This window comes from Pelecanus crispus, chromosome 1 (genome assembly GCF_030463565.1).
Source record: "Pelecanus crispus isolate bPelCri1 chromosome 1, bPelCri1.pri, whole genome shotgun sequence".
NCBI lineage: Eukaryota > Metazoa > Chordata > Aves > Pelecaniformes > Pelecanidae > Pelecanus > Pelecanus crispus.
Genome location: NC_134643.1, coordinates 61209540 through 61225719, shown reverse-complemented (window position 1 = coordinate 61225719; position 16180 = coordinate 61209540). Strand labels below are relative to the sequence as shown.

At 41.6% G+C, this 16180-nt stretch overlaps 1 protein-coding gene across 5 annotated transcripts in view; it reads right to left on the bottom strand.

Annotated features, from left to right (window-relative positions):
* Positions 1–16180, bottom strand: part of LARGE1 (LARGE xylosyl- and glucuronyltransferase 1) — a 205837-nt gene that overhangs the window by 62752 nt on the left and 126905 nt on the right. The gene's annotated exons all lie outside the window — the stretch shown is intronic.

Below are 16180 nucleotides of genomic sequence, written 5' to 3'. Positions count from 1 at the left end.
CAGACAGCAAGCCTGGCACAGCAAACTCAGCACGGCTCATTTCTTTCCTTCTCCCCTGGCTAGTCTGAGTAATTAAACACTGTGAGAACCTTTGTCATGCTGACAAAAATATATCACCTAGACAAATCTGAATGCTGCTTGATTTTGGAATACAATGATGGAGAATCCTCCCAGTGAGAAGTAAGTGTTGGTAAAATGATCATCTAATATGAAGATCTGTTCATACTCTGACGGAGATGATATAATTGAAGAAGGCGGCTCAGTATAACAAATTATTCTCTTCTTGTGCTCCCCCCCACCAGTTTCAGGGATTTTTTTCTCAGTCACAAAGGAAATCCCTTTTGCTCAGGAAATATTGGATTCTAAGAGTTTACCTACCTAAGAAAGTTGCACTGTTTTAATTTAAGAGAGTAATTTAAAAGTCATTTAGATAAGCCTGTGTGGAATGCTGCATAGAAATTATGATTTCAGTTTTAGATGGGCTTATTTTGGTTTAGCTTACATTGATTAGCAGCTGGCTTCAGCTAGAGTAAAACGTGTTTTAAATCAAATGTGTCTAGAAGGTTTGCGCTGCTTAAAAATCAACTGAAAAGTGAATGTTTGTATAGATAAGGACTTAATTATCTGTCCTGAAATGTGTGGTATAAAATGTAAATAAGAGAAGTGATTGAAATGATGCTCTGGTGACAGAGGATGGAGGGAAAGAGAAAACTGCATTTGGATCTAGTCGAAGATTGGAAAGGGAATGGTGTCTTGACAGAGGGACGCACTCAGTGAGGGTACTGAAACTGGGATTGGAAATTATTTTGCAACCTTTTGAGAAAGCAATTAAGCATCATGCTCTGAAGGCACATTTTCAAATCCCAGCTATGCTCATAAAACTTGGGTGTATGGTTACAGCAGTGCACTGAAAGCATTAAATGATCATTATATGTTGCTTACATAGGACCATAGTTATGTTACTAAAATTTCAGTATGGCCCAAGACAAGATTGGGCTGAGAAGCATGACATAAAGACAGAAGTGATTAATTCAATTTTATAATAGCTTGGAAGACATTAGGATAGGTCAGGTGACTGCAATACTCTCCTGCGGTATCTCTAATTCGGTGGAATATCAGTAACCCCCAGTCCGGAATGCTGTTTCAAGGAGTGTGAGCAGCAATGAGTGGCCAATGCATATAACAAATAAATCACAACATTACAAAAGCATTCAAGGAGTGAACAAGAGAATGAAGGAAATGACAAGTTAGAGGCAGATAGATCCTAAGCAACTGATGACTTGTTCATACAAATAAACTGTAGCATCTCTGAACCTGTGAGACACATGGAACACACTAGACTGCACATGAGGTGCCACAAGCCATGTATTATGAGGAAATATGAAAGGGATCTCAACTGGCTGAAACAAGTCTTAGCCAAAAAAGGCTGAAGGGCACAATTTAAACCAACATTTGTTGATTCCATGCTGGAAGACTGCCTGTTCTTTATAACCACTGCCTTACAGTTGAGGTAGAATAAATCAAAATAAGAAACTACCATGTCTAGTAAAGGATGAGAAAAAACCCAATGAAAAATGTAGGTGCAGCTGGGCTGAAATGGATTGTCACAGCTGGTAGGAAGAAAGTGACCCTGCCCATATTCTAACAGCACATTTCACAACTCAGCAGTCCACAGATCCTTCTCAGGACTGCTCACATCAAAAGAAATGTTAGAATTCCATTTGCAAGAAGTAGATACTGAACCTCCTTAGCACGGATCATCAGTCTGCTTTCATTATTTTAGCCCCACGCATTTCCCAACAAGCCACAGAGTTCAGCCTTCAAACTGATGAATAATAAAATATGAAGAAACCTTGCTGCTTGTTAATGGTTTTCCTTTCCCACCTACCAGACCAAAATCTCAGTTCTGACAATGTATCCCTGAAATACTTATTTCTCAGTTATTATTTCTCATGCTAAGATAAACTGAAAAGGCTCAGGAAATTATGTTTGCATGTATTTATTGCAGCTGTGTCATTTCCTTCCCCTTTTTCCCCTTTATTTTTGAAGATACCATGTATTGGGTTTGCGTGGCAAGATTTTGGTAGCGTGGGGAGCTAAAGGAGTGGCTTCTGTGAGAAGCTGCTAGAAGCCTTTCCCATGTCCTATAGAGCCAATGCCAGCTGGCTCCAAGATGGAGCCATTGCTAGCCAAAGCTGAGCCCACCAGTGACGCTGGTAGCACCTCTGTGATAACATATTTAAGAAGGGGGAAAAACTGCTGCACAACGGCAGCCAGAAGAGAGGAGTGAGAATATGTGAGAGGAGCAACTCTGCAGACACCAAGGTCAGTGAAGAAGGAGCGGGAAGAGGTGCTCCAGATTCCCCTGCAGCCCGTGGTGAAGACGGGCTGTTCCCCTGCAGCCCATGGACGTCCATGGTGGAGCAGATATCCACCTGCAGCCCGTGGAGGACCCCACGCCGGAGCAGGGGGATGTGCCCAAAGGAGGCTGTGACCCTGTGGGAAGCCCACGCTGGAGCAGGCTCCTGGCAGGACCTGTGGACCCACGGAGAGAGGAGCCCACGCTGCAGCAGGTCTGCTGGCAGGGTGACCTCATGGGGGACCCACGCTGGAGCAGTCTGCTCCTGAAGGACTGCACCCCATGGAAGGGACCCACGCTGGAGCAGTTTGTGAAGAACTGCAGCCCGTGGGAAGGACCCACGTTGCAGAAGTTCGTGGAGGACTGTCTCCCGTGGGAGGGACCCCATGCTAGAGCAGGGGAAGAGTGTGAGGAGTCCTCCCCTGAGGAGGAAGGAGCAGCAGAGACAACGTGTGGTGAACTGACTGCAACCCTCATTCCCCGTCCCCCTGTGCCACTCAGTGGGAGGAGGTAGAGAAAATTGGGAGTGAAGTTGAGCCCAGGAAGAAGGGAAGGGTTGGGGAGAAGGTGTTTTCAGATTTTGTTTTATTTCTCATTATCCCACTCCAATTTGATTGGCAATAAATTAAACCGATTTTCCCCAAGTCGAGTCTGTGTTGCCCATGATGGTAATTGCTGAGTGACCTCTCCTTGTCCTTATCTTGACCCATGAGCTTTTCGTTATATTTTCTCTCCCCTGTCCAGTTGAGAAGGGGAGTGATAGAGCGGCTTTGGTGGGCACTTGGCATCCAGCCAGGCTCAACCCACCACACGCCAGAACAAATCCTGCTCTCACCAGTATCCCTTGAGGTTTGACATGGGACATGGATGAAAGCAGAAATTAACACCATGTAAGCTTTAGGGCTTAGATACATGGATCAGATAATGTGACTTACTGTGTATCAACTGAGCTGGAATAACTGCCTGTACACATCCTTTTAGCTTGTCACAAATACAAAGTAAAATGTGTTAGCTAACACACTTTAGTTTGCTTTTGCAATGGCCTGGGAATGTGCACATGTTCATGTACTGTCCTAGGATACAGCATTATGCAACTTGTCAGGCTGTTGTTAACTCTTGCTGGTGTCTAAAAAACCTACTAGGCAAATCTGATGGCTTGTCTCCCAAGCCACCTTGGAGAAAGCTAAGAAGATGTGTTTTGTGTCTTCTCTAGTTATATCTCTGTTTTCTCTAGCCTGCAATAGTGTTGCTGTCTCTGCCAAAGAAGAACATATTTTTATTTCCCTTTACGTTGTCTCTGTGATCTTGGCTTAGGGCAGAAGTGATCAGGAAAACAGAATTGGAGCTGCATAGCAAATATTGATGGTTCTAAAACATATTTTCATTCTGAATCAGTATAAAAAAAAGAAATTCAGAAATATTCTCTGGAAAAAATTCCCCACATATTTTGATCTGAAGATATCAAAATAACCACATCTAAATGTACAACCCGCTTCATTTTCACTAATATCAAACAATGTGACACATAATACAGATGCACAATATATACCATAATATTCTATGTATCTAAAAGTTCAAACAAAATAAAATTTTAAGTTTTGCCTTTCCAATTTTGAACAACTAAAAATGTTTCACTCAAAACTTCCACTAAAATTTTGTTATGTTAATGAATCATTGTGAGAATATCTGTCCAGTGTACCTGAGTATTACCAGTTATTTAATTTAGTTATTTACTTTTTCAAATGCATTATGAAGTTACAGAAATGAAGCACTGGCCAAAACAATGCATGGTGTTGAGCAGGCACAATGAACTCTCCTTGCCCACAGTTCTCTGACCATCCATCAGCCCTGACTTGTCTCTTTGCCACTCTTCAAGCCTTCCCCACAAGGTGCACGCAGTTCTACGGAAACTTTCACCAGCTTCGTTTCACCTCTGACCATACCAGAATCTGAATTCAGATTTTTTGAGGAGAAAGACTGGAATTCCTTGCCACCATGGCCTTTTGTAAAAGGAAAGCATACAAGAGTTATGAGAGTTATTCTTCCAGCAGATGAGAACATGGTGGCTACCATAATGAATTTGAATTGTTCAGCATTTTGAGCTGCCTGTTTCTTCTTCCTAAGAGTTATTATAATAAAATACTATCACTAGCAGCAAAAGCTCTGTCATTGTTTTCTGCTCTGGCCCTACAGTTATGATTAAGTGCACTCCTCTCACTCTCTGTTACTCCAGGCACAAGTTAGCTTATGAAAATGAAGCTGTCTTTCTTACTTATTCATACATCACCACTAACAGCCAGACAACAGAAAACAAGGCTATGATTCTGGCATGACCACTGTGAAAAATTATCGAGCAGGCAGAATTACAGCTGGATTGTCGGGAACAGGGCTGTATGCTGCCTGGCTGCGGGACGAGACTTCTCCAGAAGGCAGCTGCACAGCTACAGCATTTTGCACAGTACAGCTCCCTGACAACTCTTGCATGATGAGAAGTGCTTCTCTCCTTGCAAAAGCCTAGCTGTCGCTGGGAAGAGGTTTCCATGGAAAAACACATACTTCTGAGCCTGACAACTCAATGCCTTCGATTCTGTTTTCACTTCATAGATTTTTGATGGCTAATGGAGGGGAAGGCATGATTCTCTAATTCAGGCATTGCAGAGGACTCCAGATCTTATCTCAGCTCCTAGCTCTGATGCTGATTTCTTGGGTAACACTGGACAGGTCACATAACAGCTTCTTGCTCGATTCTCCCTTACATGAACATGAGCCAGCAGTGTGCCCAGGTGGCCAAGAAGGCCAACAGCATCCTGGCCTGTATCAAGAATAGTGTGGCCAGCAGGAGCAGGGAGGTGATTGTTCCCCTGTACTTGGCACTGGTGAGGCCGCACCTGGAATACTGTGTCCAGTTTTGGGCCCCTCAATACAAGAAAGACATTGAGGTGCTGGAGCATGTTCAGAGAAGGGCAACAAGGCTGGTGAAGGGTCTGGAGCACAGGCCTTATGAGGAGCGGCTGAGGCAACTGGGACTGTTTAGCTTAGAGAAGAGGAGGCTGAGGGGAGACATTATCGCTCTCTACAACTACCTGAAAGGAGGTTGTGGGTGCTGGTCTCTTCTCCCATGTAGTTAGCGATAGGACGAGAGGAAATGGGCTCAAGCTGTGCCAGGGGAGGTTTAGGTTGGAAATTAGGAAAAATTTCTTTACGGAAAGGGTGGTCAAGCATTGGAACAGGGTGCCCAGAGAGGTGGTGGAGTCACTATCCCTGGAAGTGTTCAAAATACGGGTAGATGCGGCACTCTGGGACATGGTTTAGTCTAGTCTACCCTTGATTGGTTTAGTGTGGACTTGGTAGTGCAGGTTAATGGTTGGACTGGATGATCTTAAAGGTCTTTTTCAACCTAAACGATTCTATGATTCTATACTAAAAACTTTTTACACCCCTCCCGTTTTGCCTGTCTCACATATTGCAAGTACAAGCACTCTGAGGTAATAACTGTGTGTGAGTTTGTACTGAAAGCATAACAGCAGCTGCATGTGGCCAGGCTGAAGCTCCATCCAGCACAGTATTGTGTCTCCGGCAGCAGGGAGTAGCAGCTGTGTGGTAATGGAGCACAACAGGACAGCTGTATGGTGGTGCTTCTTAATAACGCTCCTCCAGCTTCCAGTGACTTGTGGCACATGACGCATCTGAAGAAGTATTAGCTTTTATTTATGTTGAGTCTGGTATCAGCTAGTTTCATTTGGTGCCCAGTACAATCTTGGTGCCTGTGAACAGTATCTTCCCATTCTGCCCTGATTTTTTTCCCAGTTTTAGAGAATTCTATCTTCTCTAGAGTCTTTGGTATTTTGCTATTACAAACAATAATAGTAGTAGTAAAAAGATACAGTTATTACAACTACTTTCAATATCTTCTTTAGTGGAAGCCTTTTTTTTTTTTCGTCTTAGAGACTACAGTGGCTTTCAAGGGACTCCACTGCAATCACAGTAAAAGCAATGGGCCCACATCAAAAACTTTGGGTGAGTTGCACTTTCTGTGGTCCTCAGGACATCAGGCTGTTTCCAGAAAGGGAAAACAAAAAGGCACGTTAGATGGGTGGGAAGGGGTGGGGCAGGGTGCCACCTTTTAATCACCCATGGCCAAAGGGTAAGCTGATTTCACAGGAGAGATCTGTTTCAGCACAGGTCTCCTGGCTGATACATTCACAAGGTTTAGTTGTATTTGGTATGGGCCTCCAAAGTGAAAAGCAAGTGCAAAGTATTTTTCAGCCCTTAAAAACATAAGAAATAAGCAATTTCTACACTGTTGAGGTTATTAAAGGACAACAGAGCAGAACTCTGTCTTACTACTTTTAACTACTATTAACAGTCATGGTTTAGATCATTAGGAATCTAATACAGACACGAATGCTGGATCCACAGCCAAGTACTGCCAAAGCAATGCATGTCTTCAGTGTAAGCTTAAAGAACAGAAGGACTCAACAAGAATTTAAGATTCAAGCTTGGCAGGAATCAGGAGAACTGCAGAGTTCTGCTCCCAAAATGGGACACAGAAATAGAGAATAAAAAGGTAGCAGGAAGGAAGAGGGGAAAAGGTACATATTCTGAATGCTGAAACATTTCTAAATTGGCCAATACCGAGTCTGATGAACATAGCCAGGACTAGCAGAATCTACAGTGGTACAATGAAGCTGGGTTATTTTCTGCACGACTTGGAGTTAAAATCTTTCATTAATGTCCTTTCTCTCTTCTCCCCTTCTTTTCATTTCTTTTTCTTTATCTTTTAAACACCTGCATAAGACACCCTTCCTTTCTGAAATATGTGAGGCCACATCCTTAGCTGGTATAAATCTGCATGACTTCAATGAAATCAGTGTACTTATGCTGATTGATACCAGCTGAATGTGTTGCACTTCATGTTAAGTCTTGCCTGAGTGACTGACCCCTTCTCTGTGGCCTTCCAGTCCCTGATCTTGCACCAGTTCATACAAAATATGTGGCTTCTAAAACCTTTCACTTTTCCTGCCATATCTCTCATCCACCTCTTCAGATCACTGTCAAGTTCAAGCTTTTTATCCTCACTATTGATGCCCTGTGCAATTTTTGCACTGTCTATATCAATTCATGTTTCTTCCTGCTCCCAGACTCACTCCTCTCTTCTACTGCCATGTCCTCTCTCATCCCTAAGAAAGACTCTGTCTTCTCATGCAACTAATGCCCTGAGTTACCTCTGAAAATATTTCTAGCACAAAAATTCTCAGCACTTCCCTCTAGAAAGTTTTTAGAAATTTTACCATGAATCCAGTGTAAAATACGCACGTGAAATCTTGTGTGTGCACTGTAACACAAACCTGCAGGTTCACAGAAACACAGGATGACATTTTCTTATATGTCTGTACAGTGCAGGATATACTATACAGAATTGAATACCTCAACCTCTACTGTGCATTTATTTCACAGGTGTGCATACACATAACAAACATATGCATTATATGTGATGCACAGATACACATGTGTATACACACACACACATATATACATGCATAAATATATACTGAAATGTGTGTGTGTGTTTGTGTATATAGGCAGGTATAGGAAAAGGCAGTCTCTACTGTGAAGAACTTATCTTTTACATGGGGAAAAATCAAGTTTCAGGGAACTCCTACACAAGTTTAAATTTTTATTTGATATCTCATTTGCATCAAAGATGCGGCTGTTTCCAAACAGCCATTAGCCCTTCTTGGACTAATTGCTCATAAAGAGAAACTGCATGGACAGTTATTAAGGAGCAACTTGGATGAGAAGGAGGGCAAAGAGTAGCTCACTGAAGGTACTGCAGGACTGTTTCAGGAGAGGAGAGGATGGCTCCATGGGAGCATCACATTGGACAACACAGTGGCACCAGGAGAGGAAGAAAGGAGACAGGCAGTCAACACATGATAAGAAAAAGATGGTAGGTAAGTGAAGCAGGGGTAGATACAGTACATCAAGGGCAGGGAAAGACAAGGAAGGCCGGGCTGACTCAGTGAAGGAGAAAGGAGCTAGTGAAAAGAATAAAGGAAGACACTAGCAATGCTGGAACAAGGCTCTAAAGCAATAGTATCAGCTGACTTCTGGCTATACTCAGAGGTGATGATGTGGCCAGGGCAAAAGAAGCTACAGCAACTTGGGCCAGACAAGAATAACTCAGCAAGAGTCTGTACAGAAAGAAATATGACAAGTGTTTTGTAGGTGGTAGGAGGGAGGGTTCAAAAGGCACAATCATACACAAAGGGTGATCAAGAGGAGGAAATATACAGAATTGGACTGAGAAAGGTTGGGGTAAAGAGCTAAATCTGTGATTCATCTTCATAAGGAAAGATGAAAGAATGAAATCAATCAAAAGAAGAGAATATATTGGGATTTCGTGCATCTTCTCTCCTCCAAGGAGCTTGTTAGAAAATGAAGAGGACAGTGAGGAGTCCAGCAAACTACAGCAAAGCTAGCAAATCTATCATTAATGTTTGCAGCACTTTCATCCGCAGAATTTCAGGAAAATGGATTCTCGGCAGCAGAGCACAAGAGAGTGAATGTAGAAAAAACCTTTCACTTTGGAACAAAACTTTTTGAGATTTTCTGTGACAATGGCAAGGCTTCGTGCACCCATAGACAACAGGCCTCCTGTGCTGCCAGCAACTTAAGAAGTCGAAGATGTTATGATTTGGACATGCACAGGACTTTTTGTTTGTTTTCTACCTGGCAGGAAAGGATATGCCCAACACATTGCAGGAAAAGTGCTCTAGCATGGAGTCTGGGGAAGTATGAGCCTTGCCACTGAAACAGTTGTAAAATTGTAAGCTAGAACAGAAGGGATGCCCATACCAGCTTCACGTGCTGCTGAGCCTGTCCTTCTTCACCTCAGTTTTTATGTCATTGTTTATAGCACAAAATGTCCCAGCAGCAGAACTGACATCTAATTAACAGCAATAGGAGACTTGACATGAACCCCTTCTCAGGTGATAGGTATTCTCTCCTAACCAGGCTGCAGGAGGTCAGCGAGATGTACTTGTTGCTGTGACTACACACCTCACTTTATTATTCACACCAATGGCCACTTAAAGATTGTGTGCCCCGATACTGTTTTTTCCTCATCATGGTCTCCTTTTAATTTTTAATTTATTCAGTATAAAAACCCTCACTCTCACAAATTTGAAAACTTCTTGCTCTGTAAGGAGCAAAATGTCCTTGTCAACACAGTGAATTCCAATCCACTAGTTCTAATATACAAGCATTGGTCTGGGAGAAAAGATATTTTTAAATGACTATGCTCAGTGTTTAAGGAGCATACAAGCTATTAAAACCATGGCTTGAATTTGTGCTATGCAGGAATACGTGATCACTGAACAAAAAACGCATTCTTTTTTGTTGCCAAGGATAATGCAATAAAACTGTCTTGGAGGAACGTGTGAAGAGCATGAAAGTAACTGTCCATGCACCATGACTCTGCCTGTCGTAACTGTATCAATTTTATAAAGGGATTAAGGTCCTAATATGCACATTTTTGCCAGCACATACCCCATCTGTGAAACGCATCTCAGTGATGGGGAGCTGAGCAGCAGGCTGCAATGTGTAATCAATAATCTAAGTCTTATGCAATGCCTTTCATTAGTATCACTTTATAAAGGAAAGGAGAGACCTCTTTACAGCAGGAGAACGTGAAACACATGGTGATGGAGTGATATTTCCAAGATCACTGGGGAGGCGAGTGGTGATCTATGAACAGGTGCTAGGGGTTGTGAGACCCAGAGCACTGCTCTTAGATACTGACACTGTTCTCTGTAGTAGCCTAGTGCCTAAACTGTCACTGCCAGTAATCATTTAGAAATTCCCACTCAGCTAGTCTTTTGAGCAGCTGTCAGTTTACTGGGTTCACTGATGGCTGAGTTTTTCTTGCCACATCCCTGAATGCTATGTTCTGCTCTGCCATAGATTTACTTTGGGTACATCTCTTGGAATTCTGGGCATGTCTCTTCACTTTCCTCCTGATGTTCAGGCAGCTGCTCATTGCCGCTGTAGTGATGTAAACCTTAAGCTGCCTCCGAACAAACTGACTCTGATTCACACCAGAGTTACAGAGGTTAGCAGGTGGCTGTTCATTCCTCACTTCCATTCTGTAAAATGAGGATAACACCACTGCTTCACTACACTTCATCAGGTTTCAGTAACCAGTGTTTGAGGTTGTTGGAATAGTAAACTTCTGTGTATTAGCAATGAATTTGAGACAGAGGGTAAGAGCTTTCTAATATTCTGGAGACTGTTCATGGAAACTGCACAGCTTCCTACTTCATATCCTTTTTGGCAGTTATTGTATATAAACAGCAAGATATTAAACCCCCTTCCTTTTCATTTAAAAGGAGCAAATCTAAATCGATGGACACACCAGGATTGTTTGTAAGCAAGAAATCAGTAGAGATGTATCATAAGTACTTTCTCTGAGCATCAGAGAAGACCCAGAACGCAGAAGCAGTAGCAGAAAAAAACCCAAGATGAATGAAATGAAAAGGACTGGTTTTATGGTGACAAGTAAAAAAACCCAAACCAAACCAGAAAACAACAGTGCCATATTTAGTAGAAAAGGGCTGTAGTCACTCACTTAATGTGAAAAAGGTTGCCAAGTTATTGTACGTGGCCTTGAAATCCAACTATGTTGTCATTATTTTTCCCCTTTGTTGGGTTCAGTTCTGTGAAAAAATAAACAAGCTCTGCATTTCCTTTTGGCTATGTGGCTTTACCAGCCTATGCAAATTTTTCAGGATGAAAATGCAGGAGTCATCTCTTCAGCAGACACAGATTGCAGTAAGATGCTGCTACATGCTTAGCACTTCTTGTCAATGCTTTTAATGGCACTTACTATACTGACAACTGGTTTATGTAAACAGCTCACCTTATCCTTTTAATTATGGGCTTCAAGACTGGTTAGAGCTCACAAACACTAGAGCTAAGAATTATTTATACATCAGGAGTATCAGATGGTTAAGATGACACAGCAAACATTTGTTCACATCGAATGACTGAGCACAATTAGTCCTGTATCAGCAAATACGATAGAGCTCTGATACCAAACAACAACCTGCTGTTTTGCATCTTGAGCCTACCGAATAAGAGATGCTTCGGCCTGATATGACAAAACAGTCACTGTACCAGAAGTCTCATGCTTTAGTGATGAGCTCAAAAGTCTTGGGAACTCTTCCTCATTCTAATGTTGACTGGCTGTGCAAGCACAGATGGGTCACCTCTTTGTTGAGCTTCAGCCTCTCTAAGTAGGGCATGATTCTGCAGTCAGGCTAAATAGCGGATGTGCATATAAGAAGCAAAGAACAACCTGAAGAACAGAACGGAAAATTTTATCCTGACACAGTGTTGCAAGTTATTTTGTCAGCAAGAGATGGAGCACTGCAAATATCTAATAAACGTGCAGAGAATTGCTCTTAAATTTGAACACAACCATTCTTTCTCTCTGTCCTTCTCTGTCTTTTAACCTGTACCCTGGAGACATCCAGATTTACAGGGCAAAGTGGTTGAGATGTTCTCTTGCTGAAAATGTGTCTACTCATAAACTCAACCTGAAATCATATATAGCATTGACTCAGTTTTGCCAGCATGTAATAACCCTGTCCAATACTACAGAGTCAAGACTGGCACAAAGATAAAATTGTGAAGCCACCACTCACACAGTACCTTGAGCTGCAAGTTTGAATAGTACGGTATGTCTCATGGATTGCTAGCAAGCATTAGTTACTATTTACTTTATCAGGCTTCAGCTGTTTACTACATGTATGACATATTTTGCTAGCATGACAGTGAAGTGGTTAATACTCCTGATAGAGAATCCAGTAAGGCTTGGAAAAAGCAGTAAGAAAAAAACCTCATTCTTCAGTCTTTTGCAGATCAATCTTTGTGGATAGTTCCAAAGGTTTTAAGGTGTTTAACTGAAGTCCACCTCAGCACTGACATTTCCCTTTCTTTCCTGTTTATTTGCTTAGCACTGAAGGATTCCTGTTGCTCTGAAGAGAACCTCAGATCAAAGAGGAAGAAGGCTGTCTCAACAGAGTAAAGGGATAAAAACAAGTGTTATGAAAATCAGCTTAAGCTCCTTCTCTCTCTCTGTTGTGTAATTAGTTAGTTACTGCAGGTCTGGCTTTCTCTCTGTCTGTTGTGTAATTAGTTAGTTAGTGCAGGTCTGGCTTTAACTGAGACAAACATGAAAAATGTGAGCCCAATAGTACACAGGGAGTGCAGAATTTTATTACACAGCCCCGAGCCAGAGAGACTTGAAAGTGTTACAAGAGTTAAACTCTAAAAGCAAAGAGGTGAGAGGCTAGCAGAAGGTGCCAGTTTCATTAAGTAGCTATGTTGATGATAACGGGAAGAAAGGGCAAGACTTGCTGTCCACTGAAACACAACAACTCCCATAATGTATTCTGCACATCATATCGTTCAAGCCTCTAATATTTCATGCATTGATTTTATTGTCAAACGAAAAGGCGCTTGTTCCAGTGGCATTTAGTGAGACAGATGGGGAGAGACCCAGACTTCATTACTGGGAGCTTGCTCTCTGGATAATGTTGACATTATGTGGGTAAAAAGCAAAGAGTGCAAAAGTCCACCAGTTGTAATGTTTAGAAAAGACTCTCTGGTTCTCCTCCTGGAAGCTGAAGGGCTTTTCACCTGGTCAGACTGCAGCCTGCCTCACATGCCATCTGCATCTGTGAAAAAAAGTTGCTCAAACTTCTCACACAGCTGCTTTGAGCTAAGCTCTGTTAGCCTAGGATTCAACTTTTGTATTGACTGCTGGTTTCTGCTATAGGAAGAGAGAAGATCAGAAGAGAAGTCTATGAAGTGTTAAACTTACTGGCATCCAGTTTTAAGGAAATATTCTGCATTGTGCTTACAAAACAGAGAAGACATACATATATGTATTCAACTGAGCTTGTTCTCTTTCGGCTCAGTAGCAAGTATCATCAGACAAATCTTGGAAGTGTGTTTACTGATACTCAATAGTTACAAGTGGTTGCACCAACTGAGAGGCAAAGAAGAGCTCAGAGTTCCTTTTAGCCACAGAAATAAATGTATGGAAAAGCCAAACACCAGAAAGATGGAAACACACACTCTGTATGGGACTTCAAAAAGCACCCCAAAACAACCTGCCTGTTCTGTTCCCAAATCCATGTAGTTGAGGCTAAGAGAATACTGAAGCAGTGCTGGTGAGAAAAAACATTCCAAACGTTGCTGTCTTTGGAGAGAACTAGAGGGGGGAAATGCAAAAAGTAAAAGCAGTTTCTGGAAGAAAATCCAGAACTTTCCCTCTTAGAGAAGTATCCTCTTCAGTGAATGACTGGGTTATGATAATTCTTGCTTATTCTCCCTCCCTTTCTAGCCTCATTAATTTTGCATTCCTGGTGCACAGCAGCATGGCTTCACCAAGAAGCTGCCTGCAGCCAGATGTTACAGATACTTCTTTAACCAATAGGAGAAGTTGGTTCAAACCCTTACAGGCTAAAGACGAATCTGCAAGCAGGCTCTCCTTTTTCTGGCCATGTGCTCCTTCCCCTACATTAGTATGTAACATGCAGCGCTAGCACCCCACAAACTCTCTTTCGTACTCTTCTCCTGTAATGAGGTCAATTTGTTTGGACCTTCTGAAAGGTTAGGTGCAGGAGAGTCAAGACGCAAAATGGATTTACGCTGAAAATAGCTGGCAGTTGTCTGGCTTGACCAAAATGACAGCATCTGTAGACAAGCACAGCAGCAGAACTTGAAGTGCCTGTGTGTTGTGGTTAAAAGCAAGGTGCCTATCAGCAGCTTGGAAAAACTTTTGTGGACTGCTTTGTTAGTTACATGTATAAAATCCACCTAGATTTAAATTTGAACAACAGCATCCCTTTGTTAATCTGGCCTAATTTAACTGCTTTGTTTTTTAGTTATTTTTATAGCAAGGCTTAGGGTGCAAGGTTTCCTTCAAAAATACTAAAAAGAAGAATCAAAATCATCAGCTCATATACTGAAAATGTCTAGATAAGATAAACCATGCTTCCACAATAAAACGAGAGAGTGGCATGAAAGTATTAAGAATTCTGAAGACATCAAAATACAGTAAGCCAGCTGTGCAACCACTGCAGGAAAGCATGCAAAGGGCAGGAAGTTATGGTATCAGTTAATCCCCTTAATCTCTACTAATGCATGAAATGTAAGCAACATTTCTTTTACGAAGCAGTAAAAAGCTGTTATGAGTTTTGAATCTATCTTGCATCTCAATGAATTCTGTAATCAAAAGGCTAAGAACGGCAAGTCAAATATGAGTAAATTTCCCTTTACTTATTTTCCTCTTCACCTGTCTAGGGACAAGATGGAAAACAATATAAAAATTGAAAGCTGTAAAATGGACTTGGCTAATTCCCTCATAACCACAGATATTAGACAACACACTGTAGTTACTCTTAAAAAGGGAACAAACGTATGAGATAAGTAAGATAAAGAAAATTGTTCGCAACCTGTCTATACAATAAGCCTCTTTTGTGTAAAAAAAGGTATTACAAAACAAAGGGCTTCACTCTCTGTCTTCCTTGGGAAGAAAAAAAAGAAATCCCTCACCCACCAGATGATCAGAAGACAGACCCTTTATTGGCTTGTGGCTCCATGTAGTGGAAACTGATGTCACCTTTTTGTCAGTCATGCTGCAGATCTATTAAGCACCGTAATAAATACAAATTACAACAGAAACACATTTAATACTTCAGCAAATTAAAAATGGTTTGCCTTTCAAGTACTGAAAAATAGCAACAAATTAATATACATTTGCAGATCAGAAAGGCAGTAAATAAAAAAAAACGGTGATGTAGATGACCATTTTGGCTGTGTATTGGGAAGATCAGTAAGACCCAGTTAAATCTAGTGATGATATCTTGGCTTCCATTGGATTTAACACTGGGAGAATTAATTCAGACCTCAGTCACATAAATGCTGTAGAAGCAAGCACGCTAATTTCAGAAATTATCACCCCATAGAGGAGTTACTGCCTACCTAGTGCATCTCAGTGTACAGCCATCTGGATTAGCTGCAGCCCTCTTCACTGGCCCTCTATAATGGCTGCATGGAGAGTGAGAGGGACAGTGAGTCCCCATAAAACCTGTTAATGCAGCTCATGGAAAAGTAATGAAGAGATGATGGCAATAATTTCTTAAATCACTCCAAGCAAAATTGTCAGGACATCAGTTTATGCCTCCAAAAGCATCCAGTAAATGGGACATTTACAGTTAATCTGTTCTAATCTCTAGAAAAAGTAAATCCTTTGTTAGCACTGAGGACAGATTCTATAACCTGGTAGATTTGTGAAAGTGTCCCTTCAGTATCTCACTCCAGCTTCCACCTCTGCCCTTTTAAAAGGCAAAACTGATCTTTCTCTAGGACTCTTTCCTGGAGGTGCACAAATATTGTATTCACTCATAAAATCCAACTGTGTAGTCCCAGACAGACAGACCTACCTAGGATTAACTCTTCACAAAGAAAAGATAATGTAGGTGGCTCCGAATAACTCTTGTGAAATCATCTGTGCACAGATTTTTTTCTCAAATGCACCCTAGTTAACTCTTATTTTAGTCCATCCAGTTCCAGTCTCCTATTACAGTGACATAAGCATCCTCCTGGGGCATTTCTTAACTCCTCACTTCATTAGTGCTACTTTTAGCTTGGACCTACACTTGTTCCCTATTATGCCCTAAGGGTTTTCCGAAATTAACTTATTTTTCACAAGACTGTTTTATTTCTAATTTGTATGAATTTCTCTCT